The sequence below is a fragment of the Rhagoletis zephyria genome, unplaced genomic scaffold (assembly GCF_001687245.7).
Source record: "Rhagoletis zephyria isolate East Lansing unplaced genomic scaffold, Rhagoletis_zephyria_1.1 Rzeph_scaffold_00626, whole genome shotgun sequence".
Classification (NCBI taxonomy): Eukaryota; Metazoa; Arthropoda; class Insecta; order Diptera; family Tephritidae; genus Rhagoletis; species Rhagoletis zephyria.
In genome coordinates, this window is record NW_016157710.1 from 130,583 (window position 1) to 151,388 (window position 20,806).

Here is a 20,806-nt window from a genome sequence, read left to right on the forward strand (position 1 = left end):
GCTTCAAACTGTCGGCAACACGCGGCGTTAGAAATCAAACAAAAAAGTATTTACTGAAATCGTTGAGCGCTGTGGAGTTTTTCGTACGTTGAAACAAAAAGCAAGAAGACTCTTGGATTAAAGCTGACAAAGTAGAGGAGAGTTCTAAAGGCTACAAGTATGTATGTATAAATAGAGTGGGATTTCAACAAAAAAAAATGGACATAGTTATGCCAAAATAGTAAAAGGAAAACGGCATTCTAACTTTGTTAAAGCCCAGTTAAATTGTCTTTAACATAAAAAGTATTATATTTCAAAACAATTTTATGTATAAACATCTCATAAACTTTGCAAATATATTTTTAAGCTTCGTTTCCAGAAAAAAATATAACTTTTTAGTTTTACATGATATGTAGGATATTTTTTCTGGGGAAGTATTTAGACTTAATACCTTCAAAACGAAGTATAATTGATATAGATCTGATATCAAATAGAGAGGTTATAGAAAAACGCGATTTAGCTTCTTTTTTGGGTGAACCAATTTTTACACTCCATATAAAATCTCGTAGTGACTGTTCAATATCGCTTGATCTTTTTTTGTGGTCAGGAAGATTTTTTGAAGCTCTAACCCTCATTAGCCCTTAAAGTCAAAATTGACCCTTTTTTAAAATTTTTAATCCGTTAGGCGCACTTGTCTTGGGCCCGATCAATCCAATTTTAATTACTTCATTTTTTTAATCCAATTTAAATCCAAGTTTTTATAGCTTTTTTCTCTGTTAAATAATTTAAATTTTTTTCCATGAAATTTTACATTGTAATTTAAATATTTTTTGGCCATTGTTACCAATTGGTCACAAGGGTAATAAATGGCAGCATTCTCACATAACAGAGAAAGTTTCAATATTTATTGGGATTTGGGAGGAATAATAACCCGCGGAAGCAATGCGGCCCAGTTCGTTCGAAGGACAGATCTATAATGTTTTAATAAAAAAAAAAAAAATTCTGAATTAAAAAAATATTTTTTATAAGCTACAAAAAAATTTCATCAACTTTCGTCAAATACTGTAAGAGAAACTGAGTTTAGAAAAAAAGATTGCTTATAAATGTAATTGCTCATAAAAAACTTTAAAAATTAGAACTTTTCAAAAAAAAATCACAGAATCCCTTTCACATCTATAAACACCTCTACTCGCAAATTTTCACGCACAAATTCTAACTTGACTGAAACCCGAGATCTAGTTGAGAAATTTTCACCCATATGGAACTGGAGCCACGACTTCACAACCAACGAATAAACGTGGATGATGTTTTTGATGTTAGTATTACATTAACGAACAATCCGCCAAGTGTGGAATGTGCAACAGATTTATATGCAAAAACCCACCACAATAAGCTTATAAATACATTGGAAACAACATTTCCTATTACTGGAAAATATACAATGCCTAAACCCAGGCATATATTTAAAAAAAAATCGTAGCAAGATAAACGGAATCCTGTGCTAACTGTTTTCTTGTTGGAACTGCTACATATTTCTCTTATTCCACTTATTTCGCTTAAGCAGTGTTTGCATTATTCAACTTTTCGTTCAACAATTGCGTTCAACTCAACGCAGGGTTNAAACACCTTTTTATGGCGAATATTTTGATATTTTTTCATATTTTGATATTTTTAGCCATTCAACTTTTTTTTCGTGCAACCCTGCGCTGAGTTGAACGCAAATGTTGAACGCAAAGTTGAACAATGCAAACACACTTTTACTTTATTTCTTTGTAGCTTGTTATTGTATTTGACACAGAAGGGCTGTTCAGGATACTTTGCTGCTTGCTACCTATGCATGCTAAAACATTGCGATGGGGAGCTCTCGTCCTCTTTCAAATTTGGAATAGTATTTTTGCAGTTCGCGCAATCCGTGCGACGTGAAAGTTTTCGAGAATACCCCTATTGTTTATTAAATGTGAAGAAAACAAATGGCAATCAATTAATATTAGGGCTGTTCAGGATGTTGTGGGAATGGTCTTGGATTTTTAGTTGGAATCACATTTGCATTTTGCATTTTATGCTGGCTGCCATGGCAACTGTGTGCATTTTATTGTTGCGAATTTACAAATGCACCGAATATGCAAATGCAAGAGCATTTGCTCAAGATCCTATACATCCCTATGGAATCAGCTCCAAACCTTTGTAAATATTAATCTTATACTTAGCCTTTAAATTTGTCTTTGCCGTTGCGTATGTTTTGCCTTTTCCTTTATCACCTTTTCATCACTATCATTATCTGTATCTTTGCCTCAATTCTTGTCATTCTGATTGTCATTATCCTTGTCTTTGCTTTCGCTTTTTTGTCCCCCTTTGCATTTTTTTCTTTTGTCTCCCTCTCACTCTCTGTTCACCAGTAGCGTTAACCCACGATGCAGAAAATAAAGGCGGCGACATTCGCGGACTGCTAACCCTCTCGTCCTCGATTTGACAGCATCCACCCATTCGCTGACGTCACACAGTACTTTAACTTTTACATACACTGTTGACAACTTGGCGCTTTTAGCACTAAACTTAGTGCGTATTCAAAATGCGAAAATGTTGAGTTCGGAGCTTGTTGCGGTTTTGGTGCTTTTTTTTTTAGTTTGCAGACACCAAATATTTCAATTTAAAAAAAATGGAAGCAAAATTTATAGCAATATTGTTATTGGGCTTTGTACCACGATTTTTCCTAACAATAACAATATTAAAATAAAATGTTAATAAGCCACAATAAAATTGACCGAACTTAGCGCAATCGTAAGTGAGTATGTGGCAGTACATTCAATCATGCTAGACAAAATCGGCCGTCGTGCAAGAAACATTACTAGAGTTCACTCTTTGTTGCGAAACTGTGTGCGTTTGAGCAAAAGTGTGAAAATCGGCAGTTTTTTACAACAAAGATATGACACCGTTATGGCGACGTTTCGCACAAACGCATAGCAAGCAACAAAAAAAAACGCCAATTTTTGACTAACTGCATACCAAAAACTTTTCTGAAAATTCTGAATAAAAAGTTTGAAAATTTGGTGAAAATTTGTCAAATTTTTATAATTTTTGTATAAAGATTGAAAAGAGGATTTGTATGGTGTTTGTTGTCCTACTAGCCAAGCTTTTATAAAAAAATATTAAACATAAAATTAACCATTGAAATATAGCCAAAACTCTTCAAAGTAAGGCGAGTCTATTAGTTCTGCCGCCAGTGTACATAATTAAGCAAATATTCTATGAACCTACATACAAAAATTCGATTGGTAAACGATGGCAAACGATAGGCGTTGAAGATGAATTGAAACTTGGCTGGCAAGTACTTTCAGTTGCAAGCCATTGCTGTGGGCATTCTGTTGTTGCACCATATTTTTTATATTCACTTTTGATAAAAGAAAATATTTATCTAGTTTCGCAGCAGCCCACTGAAATATTCAACGAGTGAAGTGCAGTGGCGGAGTTCAGTTGACGAGTTGAACATTGTGAAGTATCTGGTATCTACATAACTAACTAAGCGTGTAGTTGCAACTTATTATGTCGGCACTTTGCTAGCAGTAGCGTTGGTTTTGTTGTTCTCCTTGATGCTGCCACCAGGTTTACTTTGCTATATGAAACAGACTTTTTTTTATAAGTTGGCTTGACTTTTTTGTGCCGCCTCCGTAAATAGTAAAATAAACTTTGTTCAAAAGTTTGTTTATTGCACGAAAAAGTGAGTTGAAAAATTTTGACGGCACAAGTTTAGCAGTCTCTTTGGCTATTTTCTTTTCTGTTTTTACCTTCACCGTAGTTGATTTTTTTTCGCTTCATTCGAACCATCTCCACATCCATTTTTATAGCAATCTCAAAGCCTCCGCTTATGCTTTTGGCGCTTGATCACCACATTGCCGGGCTTTTATATGTTTGTATATTTTTCTACTCTTTCTGTTTGGTTCTATTCACCATATTTTTGTTACGCCTTTCATATTCATCATTTTCAACCAACTTGCAGCATATAAGTCGAGGCAGTCGAACACTGAGCTGCAAATCTTTTCAGCGAAAAGGCTGTCCGCCTACTGCACGCTTGCTCTTCTCGCGTCTTCATCATCACGCCGTCATTTTCAGCCTTTTTTCGGTTTTTAAAATTTTTATTTATTTTTTAGTTTTTTTTTTTTGCCTTCTATTTACTGTTATCCTTTGTAGTTGCTCATAGGCCACGCGATAAAAGCTGTCAGTTGTTGGGCTTAAGTTTTTCATAGCCAAAATTCGGTGGGAAAAAATTAAATAAAAAAGCGATCTTCCTTACACACGTTGTGAATTTGTAGCCGTGCGCCTGCTACGGAAGGTTGGACGTTCGCTTGGTCTGGTCTTAGCTTGATGTTGCATGGCTTGTAATATCCTTTTGGTGTATTAAAAAGTTGTAAACTGCCCAAGTTTTCCGCTTTATTTGTGTGCCTTTCTTCGCCCTCGCAAATTATGAAGTTGTGGCGCGTGGCAGGCGCAAACACGTCGACTCAAGTACCAACAACAGCAATAGCGAAACATCACTCCAATTGCAAACATAAGCCAAGCAGAGGAAGATAGAAAAATTAGCAAAAAAAAAATCGCGAATTAAAAAACAGCCTCGGCTTCATTAGAATGCAACAGAGTTGGAAGAGGGGCATAATTTCATTTTCTATGAAACTAAACCGGCAACGGCCAAAAACTCAAATGTTTCGACAACCGTGCAAAAAAATATATAAAAAAAGTTGGGATATAAAAAACTCACTGCAAGCGAACCACCCTTCTTTGGCGGACTACAAATTGAATGTGTTGCACATTCATTCATCACACGCAAAGTGCAAAGTTCCCGCTGCTCATCTAACGTCCAACGGCAATGCTTGCCCCAAAAAGGTGCATCAAAGTATTTAAACTTGTTTAAATTGTAAATACAATTTGCGCGCACTCGGCCTTGCCAACAAACCGGGCCCTCCACTTTACAAATTTGGGTTAGGCGCACAGAGTGCACTACGATGCTTTGGCTTCTAGTTTAGCCTCTGCCCTTCTTCTTCACTTACCATCTACTACCAGCTATACTTACTACACCTTCAATTTGCAATTTTGGCCATTTGTGCACCAGAATTTCATTATGCACATTATGTTGAAGTAGTTTGATTCACTTTTGAGTCTATTCTTCATCTTCCTGTTTGCCTGCAAATAGACTTAACTTTCTAATGTTTAACTTGAGCACTTACACAAATGCACATGCAAGCTCGTTTTGCAATGGTGCATACATACACTCCCGAACTGGCTCACTTTTAAGATAATTACATAACTCACAAGCATTTTATTAGTCGTCCTATCCGGATGAGCAAAATCAGTTTGACTTTAAGTTTGTTATCTGCGTGCCCCCTACTCACAAAGCCAGCATTGAAATGTGCCAAATAACAGTGCAGTAGGAATGCTGGAACTTTGTCTGTTCTTATTTGTTGTTGCCTCGCAACTCAGTAGCGCTGGTCAAAGGTTTAAACAATAAAACACTAATATAATAACGGGAAGTTTGCATCACAAAATGCAAACGCAAAAAGCGCATACAGGTAGTTTATTCGTAAGAAATTTATTCCCTTGCAATTATCTTGCAATTATCGATATGTATTGCGCCGAAGCAGTAATACTAATGGTAACCCAGCCAACCAGCGGGGTCCACAAGGCGCATAATTGGGACTCCCTGTACGGTGCGCTGATGTTCCTAAAGAGGCTCCGAAAAAATTCGCAAAGGAGCATATCCGCCAGAGTAAAGGACCTTCTCAATATATTTTAAAAACATCCGCCCTTAGGACTTCTTAACTTTTTTTAGCCTTAAACACTTACCTTCTCTCTAATATGTATGTATGTATATGTAAACATATTTATGTATGTGTATGTATAGTGCTTATTTAACTATACGCTTTTCATATATTGAAAATATTTGACTATTTACTTTATCATTATATATATATATAAATTAAATGTTTTTCGTATGACCGCGACGCCTGACCAAAGGGCTGAACCGATTTCAATTCTGTAAAAAGTACCTTTTAGGACTTTCTGTGTGGAAGGTTTTTCGATTTTGAAAAATTTGAAACTTTCTTTTGATGTTGCCGAAAAATGAAGAATGCTTAGAATTTCATAGAGTTTTCTGTCACTAAACGGCTAGTCCGATTTGGTTCATATTTGGAACATATGTCAGCGCCTAGAATTGAAATATTCTGTCCTCGGAACATTCTTAAAAACTGCATTTCCATGCCGATCTGGCTCATATTTAGAATACATTTAAGCCAATTGAAAATAAATATTTTGAATTAAAACTTACACGATAGGTAAGGATAGGATAAGCTGAGATATCCCCAAAAATTATTTTACGCTGTGAATAGATATCTACTATATATTTGTGGAGGTATGTATGTATTTGCCAGAGTATTCCCATGATACCTGGACTTATTAATAGGGAGACAAAAATTGGGATTAAACAAGGGGGCGTGGCAGCTCCCATAGGCATGCAATTTTTTATTAACTGTAACTTCGGAACCATAAGCCCCACGAACTTGCAATTCGGTATGTAGGCATTTGCTTTAGTAAACTATAAATAAATGAGTTTGTAAAAGGGGGCGTTGCACATCCCATAGGTGTGAATATTTGTATTATTACTGTTTTATTTTTTTTATTAGCCGGAAAAAATATTTTATTGCTTCAGTTGCTTAGATTTGTTGTAAAAAGTGGCCATACAAACATTTACCTTGATCAAGGAACGAGATTAGATGACACCAGAGGTCATTCGAGGTTTGTAGCTAAAACATTTTATTGAAGGTATCTTTATATAAATATGCCACAACAAAATTTTGAACCCACTTTTTCGAGGGCGCCGTTATCTTGAAAGGATATAACTTCCTCTGATACAAAAATATTAATTCTGGCATACAGACTAAAACGTGAAAAATGATGTATCTCTAAAACCAATCACGCTAGGGAACTGAAATCTGGCACGGATGTATAAATTGTAAATACCCTACTTACGGCGAAAAATGGTGGGTATTGGAAGAGGGGGCGTGGCACTTCCAATACAAACTGAAATTCTCATATCGCTTATCTCTGGAACCGCTTATGCTAACGTTCTGTAGTTTGACATAGCTACATATGTTAACAATACTACTTGTGGCGAAAAATTTTAGGTTTTGGAAAGGGGTATGTGGCACCTCCCATACAAAATGCAATTTCCATATCGCTTATCTCTGGAACTACTTAGGATAAAGTTATGGATAAAGCTACATCTACAAATCAGAAAATGGCAAGAATCATTCGATTGGGAAGAATTTTCATCCAGATTTTAAAATCGCATTGAATGATTGTTATTTTGTGGAAAGGTTTTTAGAAGGATTTTTTTTTTTACGTAGAATACAGAAAAAATTAGAAAATTTTTTTTTACCAAAATGCTCAAAATGATTTTGTTGTAATAATATAATATAACAATATAATCGAAACACGTATTTACAGTTTAAATTAATTTTAAAGTTTTACACTGCAAATAAAAGACTATGTCAAGTTTGAATATAAAGTTGTTTAATATATTCAATTATTTTTTTAATGAATATTTAACTTATAACTATATATTTCTTTTTTACATATATTTTTTTTTTAGTCTTTTCATCTGCTTCGGCAGTCGCAACTCTTGGGTAACTATGACCATTTTTTCGTAAAGACTCTGCTTGATATAATATGGAATTTGACATGAATGCAAGGTCGCGTAAAGTCTGGCTTAAGCAGTAGCTAAAAGTAGAAATCATGGAGAGTCTCACAGAAAAAAATTTTAGGAAAAGTACATGACAGTACAGGTTTAGATTGTCCAAAAAATTCGACTTTGTTCATATTTTTTGACGACAAAACGCCTAATTTTGAACATTACTCTAGCTACGTCCCTCTTCACATATTAATTGTTTTTATTTCATAAAAAAGAACATCGTTTTCTATGCCAAATACATTATTTTTAACGTTCTGCCACACCACTGTGATAAACAACACACCACTTTTAAAGAATGTCGATTTGATTTGTGTAATTTTTAGAAAACAAAGTTTCAAAACATCAGATTTGGTCTACAAAAAAACTACTAAAGTGGGCTTTAAAATACCAAAGGATAATGGTTCTATGTAACTGGAGATTTCTTAACAAGCTTGAATTATAAAAACATCAAAATTCCACTTTGATTTTTTTCCGGCTAATGTCGTCATATGGCCCATTGTGCGACGTCGCACAGTGGTCGGAGAAGCTATGTTTTACGTGAAAAATTAGAAGGGCTGTTAAGATTATAATAAAAATGCATCATCATAGTATTTTGGTTATGCTAAATATGAATATGCCATAAAATGTTTAGTTTGACAGTTGTCAAATCAACTGCTAATTTCTCTAACAATAAGAAAATCTTTTTGAAAATACCACTTATTAGGTTTTTAGGTACGCCAGTCACGAATTTTATGTCAAATTAAAAGTTTGACAGTCGTCGTTTTAAAAACGTTACTGATAAGGTTTTTAAACCTACTCATCACGAATTTTACGTCAAATTAAAGGTTTGAGAGTTGACAGCTATCAAATTGACTATTAATTTTTCTGATAATAAGAAAATGTTTTTTAAATGCTACTGGTAAGGGTTTTAGACACGCTAGTCACGAATTTTACGTGAAATTAAAACCTTGAGATTAGACAGCTGTCGAATGGGCTTTAAATTTCTTTAAAATTACGGAGAAAATCCACATTTCAAACTTCTTTCAAAAATTTAAAAAATTCAACAAACTTTAACAATTACACCCAGAAATTTTAATCTTTTTGTTCAGAATTTTTAGGTATGCAGTTTCGTAGTCCATTAAGTTGCAGTGGCTGAACAGCCACTGAAAATTTCTAGACGCTAGGAAATCGCGTCCATTTTTAATAATTTTTTTTTTTTGGCTAAAAGGCACCATCCTAAGATAAAATGTGGGTGAATTTAATCCTTAGGTGGCTTCTTATACTTTTTAATAACTAATTTTTATATATGGACCACACTAAACGCTCCTTTTCATATAAAACTTAGTATGTGGCCTACCCGTGACAAACGTTGTCCCACCCGTAACAGAGGAATTTCGCATTTTTTGTATAATAAAGCCATATTTTTTTGTAGTTTTTGCTTTGTTTGTCTTCCTGGTTCTTCGTTTTATTTTAAGACATCAAGTTCACACAGAAAAGTGAAGTAAATTCGCAAAGTTTCTGTAAAATATAACTGCTCCAAAAAGCAGGTTCCTTTTTTTGTCCCACCCGTGATAGAAGAAATAAATCAGATATTTTCCATATAAAAGTAAGCTGGAATTTGTTTCGTATTTTGTAATAACAAGAAAGAAATTTTTTTCTTTAAAAATGTCCAACCCGTGACGGCGGTATGGTCCATATGTATCTACAAATGTGTATTTCGAATTTTTATTTTCCAAAAATGCGCAAATAAATTACAGGCAATTAGTTGGCGAGACCACATAGACAATTTTTCATTTTTATTTTATTGTTTTTTTTTAGAATTTTTCTTTGCTCATCGGCCAGCGAGGCCAGCAGCGGCCAACCCAAGCAGTTTCCGGTCAATTATTGTCCACTTTGTGCGCCGCCATGAAAGTCGCTTTCCTGCGCCAGAACTGACCATAAACTTTACAAGTACTGACGCAATATTTGGCTTGCAATTCGTAATATGTATGTATGTGACAGTGCCACAAAATCAAGGAATTTTGTTTTAACTTTTGCCGCCATAGTCCCCTGTGTTGCACCCCACTGATGCTATAAACCAACACTCATAGCGCACTACTTGCTTTTTTTTTACGATTTCCAATGCTTTTCAGCCGTGGCATCTGCTAAATGGATAAGACCGAAAAAAAATTCAAACTCAAATTCAAAGCAGGCTTTTCAAGTGTAACAACAATGCCATAGCTTTGTTGAGAGGTATAAAAATGGCAGCAAAAAAAAAAAAACGCCAAACAGCAATGGCGAATAACCCGAGGTGTGGCTTTTCACATCGTTTATTATGCACCAAAAATAGAGTGAATGGAGGAAAAAATCTCAGCCAACATAAAAACGAGTGAAAAGGGAAAAAATCCCCAAAAGCAACACAGCCAAAAATCACGTGGTAGTAACAACAAAACGCTAACTGGCTGCAATGTGTGGAACAGACAACATTTCCTATTCAGGCTTTGGGTTATTGCTTTTTTTTATCCACTTGCTCCATAAGCCACTTTCGTTCCCGCAAAAATCGATATGGTTCTTGTGGTGTTGGATGGTGCCGCAATTGCGATGTGTTGCATGCAAATTTTTTTCTATAAGCCAGCTAACCAATTCACCAGAAAATAATACACACACACAAGCACAAAAACGAACTCACTCCCAATACGTGAAGAAAAAGAATCTTTAAATGTGAAAATTCTAAATTTTAGCTGCTTTACTTCAATGCAATTTGTATTTTTTCATGAGCTGGGCATTTTTCTATTGTTAACACCAACAAACGGGTCGGAGGAAGAGAGGGAGACATATGGTGAGGAAAGCGCAGAGGAATTGGAAAAAGTACAAGAATGTAGGTTATATACATGCAACGTGCGCTGCACAGACGTGGTGGCACAAGCAGCTGGAGTGCATTGAAAACGCCAAAACACAGGGGAAAAAATTCGAAAAACAAATTTTCCAAGAGAAAAAAAAAACGATAGAGAAAACAAATTTAAAGCACTAAAAAGTGCAAAAACCAAAAATACCNGCAGCTGGAGTGCATTGAAAACGCCAAAACACAGGGGAAAAAATTCGAAATACAAATTTTCCAAGAGAAAAAAAAACGATAGAGAAAACAAATTTAAAGCACGAAAAAGTGCAAAAACCAAAAATACTATTCAGCGTCATGCAGTGACAAAAAATACACACATACAGGAAGTGAAAACTGCTGAGCTATACACAATACATAGCTGCTATGGTGTTGGTGTTAGTGCTACTGCTGCTGCACTGCTGTCGAAAGTCGCAAGCTGCGAGCGCTTGAAAATGTAAAAATCAAACCGCAACCACATAATTTACCGCTGCAGCGCACAGAAATTTTTGGTGTCGCAGCGGAATTGTAAAAGCTGTTGAAAATTTTTGTCTGAGCAAGCGCTGCATGCACAAAAAACAATGGCGGCAACAGAAATAAAAATGAAAAATACTACAACAGCACCGGAAACAGCAATGACAGCTGATAGAATAGTATGGCTCGGTGGATATTTAGAGTTTGGTTTGGGAACTATGTGCGTACTATATCTTTTGAGTATAGGATGATGTTTTTTTAAAAAATGTAATACTACCCTGAAAAACACTTCGATTTCATTTCTAAATCTGAAATTTTCGTAGTTGTAAGAAGAAGATTCTACAAAATAGCAGTTTTGATAACTAGCATCTTTAGAGATAATGAAAATGCTAACTACTCAGAGGGTGATACTGCGGACGGCGAACTCGACGGCCGTGGGTTACTCCAGGCTTAATGAGGCCTCAAAATTGCTTTTTGAAAAAATGGAATGATTACACTATTCTAGTCGAAAAACTTATCAACGGTATACAAAATTTTTTGGTTACGGCCTAGCCAACTTGGTCCAATTTGGCTGATACTAATCAGAGGTCCGCATCTTGAAAAAATTCACAGAAAATCGATTTTTACCATTCCTCAGCCTTTCAATAAAGAAAAATAATGAGAATAAATACGTGGCAATTAAAAAAAAGCTCTTTATTAAAATGTTTTTGAAGAAAAAATTACAGATAATCCTAATTTAAAATGTATCCTTTGTAAATACTTGAAGAAAAGCCAAATATTTTCGAAAACAAAAAAAAAGGAAATTAAATAGCTAGAATTTTTTCTCTATAATGAAAACATATGAATTAAAATTTTTCTAAAGAAAAAATTACATAAAAATTGTATTTTAAAATTTATCCTTGAATATCCTTGAAGAAAAGCCAAATATTTTCGCAAACGAAATAAAAATATTGTTAATTATAATCTTAATTAAAATTATTTTGAACAAAAAAATACGGAAAACTTTGTTTCTTAATTTTTCGTTAAATATCATTAAAAAAAAGACAAACATCATTTATAGCTTTAATAGCTTTAATTTTTGCTCTCTAGCGCAGACATTTAAATTTTTTTCCAATTACTAGTTCCCTGTCAAAAACCAATTTTGATAAAAAGTCTAAAGTTGTGTTGTTTTTTTGTTTCGATTTTTGAATAGCAAATCATAATTTTATAAAAAATTATGAAAAATGTATGGCATGAATAATATTGTAAATATTAAAAAAATCAACTTACATTACTATAAACAAATATCATATCAAGCGTGCTCGGAAAGGTTCTTCAAAGATATTCAAGGATAAATTTTATAATTCGATTTTCTGTAGTTTTTTCTTCAAAAAATGTTTTACTAAAATGTTTGAATGAGATGAGTAAGGGTAGCTATTAAAATGATTTTTCTTTGCGGAAATATTTCATTTTTCTTCAACTATATATTTTCTATAACTTTTTTTTAAACAATTTTGGTTAAAATTGTTGTATTAGAGAGCAAAGACGGTGTATATTTAAATGCATTTTTTGTGTGCGAAAACATTTAATTTTTTCCCAATGGTACCCAAGGATACATTTTAAAATTAAACCTTCTGTATTTTCTCTCAAAAAAAAAATGTATTAAAGGGCTTTAGTTTAACTTCCGCAAGTTACTTCTTTAATTTGATACCCACGCCACTATACTGCGTGAAAACATATTTTAAATACCTTTAGCGAAAAAGCTTAAGACGATATTTTGAACTCAGTCANTTTAATTTGATACCCACGCCACTATACTGCGTGAAAACATATTTTAAATATCTTTAGCGAATAAGCTTAAGACTGGCAACACCCGATATTTTGAACTCAGTCACCCCTAACAGAAAAAAATTTACTAGAAATGATAGTCGGAATAGTAAGATAAATATAACTATTTTCCGTAGCGTCACAAGGAACTGAAGACGAGAAGTTGTTTTTTATAAATTTTTTATATTTTTTGGAGGCGAAATCTTCTGTTTGGATCTCCATTCGTTCGGCGGAAATATCAAAAATCTTCGCTGCTGATCTTAATCAGCGTGATATGAGCACAATAATAAAAAGTTTTGATATAGTATGTGAAAATGGGAGTAGATAATTAGCAGAGTGAGATCAGTGTAGCCAGAAAAAGAAAAAACACTGATGAAAATCAAAACAAAAACCAAATATTTTCATCACAAGAAAATTCAATATCCGATTCGTTCAGTAGATATATCTAATAAGCGTCGATTTGATAACATAAGTTCTATACAAAGGAAAAATCGGTGGTGGCATTGTACAAAATTTTACAATTTTCTTTATTAAGTAGGCCGCCAAATATGGATTTTTCATGGACATTTCCAAATTACTTACTTAGTTCTTACCAAAAAAGTGAGCAGTTAAGTCCAATATAGAGTAATGAAAATAAAACTTTATAAGTGCGTACTAGGGTGATGCAAAACTAAAACTTTTTGAATTCCGATTGAGAACGTTCGGATTCTTGAAGGCAATAAGGAAGACAAGTCTTTCCTAAAACTTCAACTTAATTGAACAAGATTTAGAGGTTGTGGTTGTTGTTGTAGCAGCTACAACAACCCCGCCCAGATCGGCTAGTATTAGAGGTCGCTTAACGCCGTTGCTTATTTTCCGCAAAGTACGGATTTTAAATGGCTCATTGAAATAAAAAGGTATAATTTTATCAAATATTGTTGTATTTGGTGGAAACTTTCCACACATCATTCTATTGGAACCCAATTGATATAAGATCGATAAATAAATTTTTTAAACTTTAAGTAACTAATTTTTGACTTACAAAGAATTAATATTTGCAACATTTTTTTTGTTCCTTAACCAATGAGCATATGTTTGACACATCTAGGATTACATTCTAATTCATTTAAAATTATTAAAAATTGAGTTAAATATTATTTAACATCGAAATAAGGTCTCCAGGTAAACATCACTCATACGCCATGTTGAATCCAAGTCTTTTCCTAGTCAGTGCAAATGTTAATACTTAGCAGCAGTAAAGTTAAAAACGTTTATATAAACCTTGGAAATGAGTTTATCGTAAATCTATATAAGATTTCGAATACCCCATTCCCGCCAAAAGCTTAACAGCAATTATGAGCTCAGGTACATAAGTACCAACAACTTTTACATGGGGTGATCGGAAAGGTTTATTTCATAACTTTTGCTTTTTGTCTTTCGTTTGCTTGCCTATACATGTATATAATTATGAGCAAATACCTCTTTCGAGATGTAGTCTCCTTTTTACAATATGCATACACTGAGTTAAAGCGTGAGAAGTTTTTCGCTCTCGTTCAGATGTCTTTAATAGTATTGCTGAGAATCGGAATTATTAGTGATAACACGAATACGAAAGCGGACGTAAGTTTGTTGAAGTATTTAATACAAGGTGTATAAAAAATGTAAAATACATGTATTCAGATAATGTGGTTGACCGGTAAGAAGATCAAAACTGTTCTAATGTTACTTTCCTGAAGCATAACACTGAAACCTATCCAACAAATGGGAATTAAAATAAATTAAAATCACTCATAAGGAATTTAAAAGTGTAAACGATACTGCAGAACATGAAGTGGCGCTCGCTCAAAACTTCATCAATATGGATACTCCTATGTTTGGATATTGTTCAAATAAGCAGAAATGTTCGTAAATACTTGCTTCCCTACTATCTTTAAGAATCCATGGAAATTCTAAAACGTGTTGGCTTCGAACCACCCTGGTAGATACTTATCATACTCGTTCTAGTATCTGTAAGGCGCACAATCTTTGACAACGAAAACATCTGACGAAACAGTTCTTGGCGTGCCTGATGGAAAGATTTGGCGAAAGATTTACTGACTCTTTTAATAAAATGGCTATTTTAATAAACTGTTAAATCTTCAAGTGTGCACTACTATCAATTATATGCCATGGCATATACTACTGTAGGGATGCTAAAATTACAAAAAAAAACAAAACCCGAGACACGTAAACCTAATTTTGGGTCGTAAATTACGGATGTCTACACCATTTTCCTAGATCTAGTTATTTTCCCAAAATATTTTCGTTATAAGTTTGGATCGCGAATTAAAATAAATTAAATTTTAACATGGAAAGTGTTACTCATACAACATGTACGAGAATATATGGGAATGGTCATGTACGATATGGCGTATGAGTAAAATTATTTCCTGCTCCTATTTCATAAAAAAAAAAAATATTGCACATTTTCATTTGACCATTCACCACTTGTTTATTTATGCATAGATTTTCATCGTTAGTAGCTTGATTTTATTTTATTTTATTTTTTTAAACGAGCATTTCTTATTTTTTAACTTTTTCCTTATCAGAGTTTGAATTTTTTTGCAAAAAATGAAAATATCTTTGGAAAATTACCCAATCTAGAAAAACAGTAGGTATATATATCCATAAACTCTGCGACCCAATATTATCCCTTTTTACGGCTTTATAAGTGTTTTTTTAATAATTTACCAAAAAAAAATTTGCCAATAGACCAATGATAGCATTTTTAAACGGTATGTATTTCCATATGTATATGCTACTTTTCTGACACATTCTTTTATACGGTACATATTAGAGTCATGGACTAGTATTTACATGTGCAAATGCATATCATGTAAAAGCCCTTTTATTAAAAAAAAAACATATTTTCAGCACTCTTCACCACAGAGTCATCATTAATCAAAAAGTTGGGGCAAATATCGATTTTGGAGATTTTTCCGACCTCAAAATCCTAGCAATGCAAGCTTGCCAATTAGGCAGGATAAATGCAACAGTTTATTTTTTTTTTTATTTACGACTCGATTAGTGTATCAAATGATTAATTACAACGCACGTAATATAACGCAGCTAATTACCATTAATCAGCATTTCAAATATTTGTGCTTTTAGTGCGAAAAAAATTAAAGTTTTGTACCTTTTTTCGTTTATTTTAAAGCACTCACTATCATTTTCTGATTTAATATAAGCTTGTGGAAAATAAATTTCGAAGTCTTCTTGGTTGTTTATCCATTTCGAGAGCTAATTTTATCCGGATTTAAAAAGTAGACGTTCACGTGAGATTACAAGTATTATAAGCCACCTTAGTTTTTTTCAGTTCCTCACCAGTGTTCCTTTTCAAGTATTGAACTTTAAAACTCAAATATAAACTCCGAAAAACTCTTAAACGAAATTTACTCAATATGATTTTAATAAGAACAAAATTTCATGAACGGAAGGAATTCCCAAATATTAAATGTACCTAACCGTAATTGATAAATTAGCGATTCGTAATCTCTAATGTAGTCTATGTCCCCTTCATATGTACCACTTTTTGTTGTACTAAACCAAAACACATTCTTATTGTACGAATGTAACTCTTTGTTTATAAATAAATTCAAATTTATCAGAACCGGGAATGCGATACGGTTGAGTCGGTTTTTGAAAAAGAATAATCGATTTGATTAATCTTGTCATCGCAAATGGGAACCAACGCGGTCTAAAGTTTTCTAGGTATAACATACAAATTTTTTCAAATTGAAACCAAAGGTTTTTGGCTCAAATTTCAGGCAACCCTTTTTAAATCTTGTTGTGTCATTTTTAGTGTAACTTTTTGTTCTTTTTTGCCTTTCCGATATATTATTTTATTGTTTTGTTTTATTAGAACAAGCATATGTATCCATATAAGTTTTCAATACTTCTCATATAGCGATCATTATGTAGATACTTTTGTCTTTGCGAATTTGCTCACCTATTTTTTTTCTTGCTTTATTTTTTCTTTACAGTGTGATAACTTGCATTTAATTTCCCTCCTCTCGATATTTAAAATCCTATCCGCAGTGTTGTTCCTTTCATGCATCTATCCATCCGCCTGGCGTTGTGTTTGCTTCACTGAGCGCTGCTTTAATTTTTCGCTCGCTGACGCTGACACGACACACTCTGCTGTGGTTAAGTTTCATTCCCGCAACGACAAAAGCACTGCTAACTATGACTACAACAAGAACGAAAGCAATCGCAGTCAGAGAAATTCCAAAATGCATGGTGACGAAGAAAGACTCCTCCATATGACCCGTTGATTTACCGGCACCACAAATCCCCAGCCAAAGTCACCGCCATCACGGCAGCTCTTGCTCTTCTCTTTTGGTCCTCCATTTAATGTCAAGTTTTTGTGTCAATCTTCAAATTGTCTCAAAATGGAATTGATTTTATGCAGATGAGCATGAAATTGTCTTAATGCCACTAGCGATAGCAATTGTTGCAAAAATGTTGTTGCTTCAAATAGCCATACAAGAATACATAGCAAGGGGAGCGAGATTGAAACAACACTAAACGGGTGATTTTATGCACCAAAGCTTTAGTAAATTTATAACCAACAGTGTATGTACTCGCGGAAATAAAGCTACACTATTACTTAGTCGTTTTGGATGTCGCAACGCTATTGGGATAAGCCCAATTGCGGCTGACCTCTTGCTTCTGATGTGCAGTTAACTCTGGTCACTATTTCTAGCTGCCCTATTTTCTAAATTGTTAAGTCATCGCTGGTCATATGTTCATTTACTGTCCAAAGCTGATGACGTTCTTAATGGCGAATTTAAGTGCTTGCAGACGATAATTTTAGAATTTTAGTTTTACCCTTCCTGAGCGAATAATTCCAATTGACTCTTTACGCACTAACTGTACAAAAAAAAAAAATATTTTGCTCTTGCACATTTAGTCGCGTCTTTTTCTGAACTTCCCTCGGATTTTTGGTATGTGTCTTGCTGGAACCAGGAAGGAACAAAGTCCCCCGTGTGCTATAAATTTCTTAGTTTTAAATAAATTTTTCCTAAAGTGGAGTTTATATGTTAGGTCTAAGCATCCTAAATCTGAGTTAACTTCATAGTCGCGACTTGTAATAACTGGTTAAATTTTTATCGGTGCGCGAGTTTAAATAGTGTGAGATACATATTTCTACGATTTTCGTTACATTCAAGTTCAAGGTTTTTAGCTTTGCTCAAACAGATATCGAATTGAGATCTTTTTTAACGCTGGCAATTAAGTCTTCAGAAAGACCAAGAGGTAAATTTTGGATTTCATTCGAGTACAAATGAATGGATACGCTTTTATAGTAGATAGTGTTATAATATTGGACCTAGTATAGTATAGTATTTTCTGCAAACGATACACTTCTGCTCTTCTTTATTAGCGCTGTAACCGCCTAAGCGACTTTGACCGAGTCCAAAACAGCACGCCAGTCATTTCTCATTAGTGCCAACTAACGCAAATTGGAAATGCCAAGTGTAATGCGTTGAATAATTTCAAGAGCTAGAGCGTTTGCGTCCATTCGTATGACATGACCAAGCCAGCGTAGCTACTGCACTTTGTCCATATCGTTTTAAACCTCACACACCCCATCGTTAAATCGTCTGCGGTATTCGCCAACGCTAATGCGCAAGGGTTCGTAAATCCTTGTGAATCTTTTTCTCAAAAATTTCAAGAGCCGCCTCATCAGATGTTTTCATTGTCAATGCTTCCGTGCCATATACCAGCATGAGCATGACGAGTGACTTATAGCGTGTGATTTTGTGTACAATGAAAAAGAACTTTTGATCTCAATTGCCTACTCAGGTGACAGGTAACAAGATCAACGGAAATTAGGTCAGTTGACGCTATTTCGCATACTAGTGCGAAATAAAGTCAGTTGATATTATTACCTTTTTAAAATCGAATTAAAGTCAACAAAAATTTGGAAATAAAGGAAATGATGCTATTTGCTCATTCGCGGGCCGCCGCGAAGCTACGAAAATTTAATGCTTGAAAGAGCAATAATGTCAATGGATTTAATTTCGCCGTGCTATGACGCAGGTAGATTTATTTTTTTTATACATTTAATTTAAATTTGTATACATTTCGCATATTTTTTACATATCGAGGGGCTTATATTGTTATGCTAATATGTAATATTGTTATGTTATATGTATGCTAATTGACTCTATTTCGCACCAGTAAGCGAAATAGTGTCAACTAACCTTATTTCCGTTGATGTTGTTACCTGTCACCGAAAAAATTGCTATTAAACTAAAAATAAATAATTTCGTTATAATATTTATTAACTTTTTGAATTAGTCTATTCAAATATACAAGTATATGAAGTAGAAGTGTATGAACGAAATTCTTGAAATTAGCAGGTATCTAAAATTTCTTGAAGTTAATTCGCTTTCCGTGAATAAGTAACAGATCACCATTGCCATGTACTTTTACTGAGCATAGATACATACTTCAACTGAGTAAATATTTTCCTAAAAATCCCAAGTATTCACAGCATTGCCACACATTTAACAATAATACGCACATAGCCAACTTGGTGGCGCAACTCAGCAAATGTTGTGGCAAATATTTACACGCCATAACCATGCATCACTGCCTGACTTCCAAGGCTAAAGTGATGGATGTAAGTGGCTCGATGGCTTCAGGCAAGCCTCCTAGCTAAGCAACAAATGGCCCATAGGTGTGCGATATCTTTCGTTTACTTACAAGTTGAAGTGTGCTTAAATAATGAAATCGACAGTTAGTAAAGAAGCTCATTTAAAAAACGATTCGGAAAAAAAATTGATTGTTGTGATAGCGAGCAGGCAAATAAAACAGAATATTCAGCAAAAAAACACAATAAAAATACAAAAAGTGCAGCTTTTCCAGGGCGTAGTTAGTGTTAAATGCCTGTCAGGGCAAAGACAGCTGAAGCAGATGAGGCCGCAACGCTACAAAGTTAAGCTAATGTAAAAGTACATTAAAGTGATTTTCAGTGAGAGTCTCAAAATGAAAAACCAACCGAAGCCAATCGAAGTCAATCAAATAATGGCCTTCAGTGATAACTTACGGCCTCATAAATGCAGATGAAACTGTTGCTTCTTATATAACCGCCGCTATCTTTTTACTTACATAAATTGCCATTGACCCGCATTGGCCCCGTGTCGGTAATCAAATTCGAAATTCGATTTCCTACACTGAAATTTAGCCAATTCATCGAAAGAAGCGCTTAATTTTTTGCTTCTTCCTGTTATGTTTTATCTCCTCTTCGTTCTATGTAAGCAGTGCCGGTAATAAAATTCCACTGGTTTGTGTAAATTTACACATTGCGCTCCGGCAGCGATTCACTTTTCGCCCTTCATGCTCTTCATTTTTTTTTTTTTTTGTTTTCTTTCATCAGCTTAACAATTTGTAAAATATATTTGCATTTGAATTTAAATTTCGAATGATTTCTGAGGCAATCTCTCTATGGTGAGTGGCCAAATGCAATGTGTGTGGGTTGGCGGCAATCAATCAGTCAAGTCAAGTTCATTGAGGTAATAAATGAAACGAACATGGGAATTCATATTTCTGCTCAAATGGCATTTCGAAAGGAATTTTACGGTTAAGAATAACCAGAGGAGCGCAAACTATTAGTACTAAAATTGTAAGAGCTCGCTATAACCTTCTGCTACATTTTTTATTTGGTCACTTGAAATGCATTAATTTTTACTTGCATTTGGATTTTTTTATATATATATATATATTGCAGCGCTTATGTGTGTACACTGACAAAATTATGAATTCATTTAGTCACTTATCTGTTTTTTTTTCAATTGACACACTTACGAACATACATTCGTTCAGCTATTAAACCCTGTAAGGAGATTCTTTCGATACAATTCGCGATTAATATAAATATTATCTATGCTACAGCTGCAACTCAATCCCTTTTACAGAGTACTATAGAAATACGCTAATCATTTGATGCTCTTACT

The 20,806-nt window shown here is 34.1% G+C and overlaps 1 protein-coding gene and 1 long non-coding RNA gene across 2 annotated transcripts in view; both read left to right on the top strand.

The window, feature by feature from the left end:
• The window catches only part of LOC108360777 (uncharacterized), a 20,307-nt gene extending 18,272 nt beyond the window's left edge, over positions 1-2,035 (top strand). The window contains exon 3 of the long non-coding RNA XR_001847179.1: positions 1,943-2,035. This is a non-coding gene — a long non-coding RNA (uncharacterized LOC108360777). The remainder of the gene's footprint in view (positions 1-1,942) is intronic.
• The window catches only part of LOC108360776 (nucleolysin TIA-1), a 184,592-nt gene that overhangs the window by 122,921 nt on the left and 40,865 nt on the right, over positions 1-20,806 (top strand). The window lies entirely within an intron of this gene.